Source organism: Manis pentadactyla, chromosome 3 (assembly GCF_030020395.1).
Source record: "Manis pentadactyla isolate mManPen7 chromosome 3, mManPen7.hap1, whole genome shotgun sequence".
Lineage (NCBI taxonomy): Eukaryota > Metazoa > Chordata > Mammalia > Pholidota > Manidae > Manis > Manis pentadactyla.
In genome coordinates this window covers 84,156,419-84,157,685 of record NC_080021.1, presented here as the reverse complement: position 1 = coordinate 84,157,685, position 1,267 = coordinate 84,156,419, and positions in this window count along the sequence as shown.

Here is a 1,267-nt window from a genome sequence, read left to right as displayed (position 1 = left end):
TCCCGGCAGGGAGGGCCGCCTGCGTCCCGGGGCGGGCTAAGGGAGTCCCGGAACTGGGAGGCTGGGGAGCTGGGTCCCAGGGCTGGGCGGGAAGGAGGGTCCGCCGCCCACGAGGAGCGCCGGCGTTCTGGTGGCGTCGGGCTGGCGCAACGCCTGGACCTCAGAGGACAAGGGTCGGGGAGGAGGCGGACGCCGGCTGGGGGCCGCGGGGCCGACCGGGTGACAAGGGCAAGTCCCAGCGCACGGGACACCCAGCAGGCGCGCTGCCTCCCCGACGAGCCCCCGACTCAGCCTGCTCTTCGGGGCCCTCGCGGACCCCGCGCCCTAGCCCCGCGTCGCTCTCCCTGCCGCCCAGGGCCTTGCCCCCACCCCGCCCCGCCTGTGGGGTAAACAGCGGGCAACTTCACAGCCCGGACGGGAGAGAGCACCCGCAGGACTCGCACTGAGATGGGCGGGTGCCACACGGCCCAGCGGGAAGATGCGGAGCCCGCTGTCTCCGCCCCTACCCCTGCTTCAACCCCGTCGCCCACCCTGCCCGGACCCGCCCCTTCCCAACCCCATCCCCAGGCCTCCACCCCCAGAACTCCGCCCCAGGCTGGCACGCATCTCCCGGCCCCCGCCTCCAGCCCTCCGCCCCACCATTGTGCATCAGCTCCCGCCAGCACTGCCCTCCGCGGAGCCTGCTCCTGCGCCCTCTGCCTGCTACACCGCGGAGTCTCCGCTGCGAGCGCTCCCGGAGAAGCGACCAGGTTTGCCCGCCTAAGTCCCAGTCGGCTAGAATTTTAAAGATAAAGAACTCTCAAACTTTTTGCTGATGCCAACAACAGAAAAACGATAAGTGCACTTGTTCTGATTAAAATAAAGTGGGCATCTCTGATGAAACCGTGCTTCGTGTATTAATGTGATTTTCTCATTTCATTACCCCCTTTATTGTTTTCCATTAAAGCATATAGAGAAATATTTAAATTGCTCACTAATCAACTGCTAATTATCTTCTCAGGTGTCAAGTGGCAAATAGGTGAAAGGTAAAGAAGAAATAAACACTTCGGGTATTGTCCAATGTTAAATCACCCTGCAAAGAGAACTTGTCAATCATAAACTCTAGGAAAAAAAAAAAAAAAACAGCTTGTTCAAATAGTTTTCTCTAGACTTGGTATTCCCAACCTGCCAGGAAATGCGGTGTAAGTCTGGGGAGAGGAAATCCCGGGACAAAATACCACTAAAAACCGAAATTAGTCTAAGGGAGAAATAAAGTTTAAAACTCGTT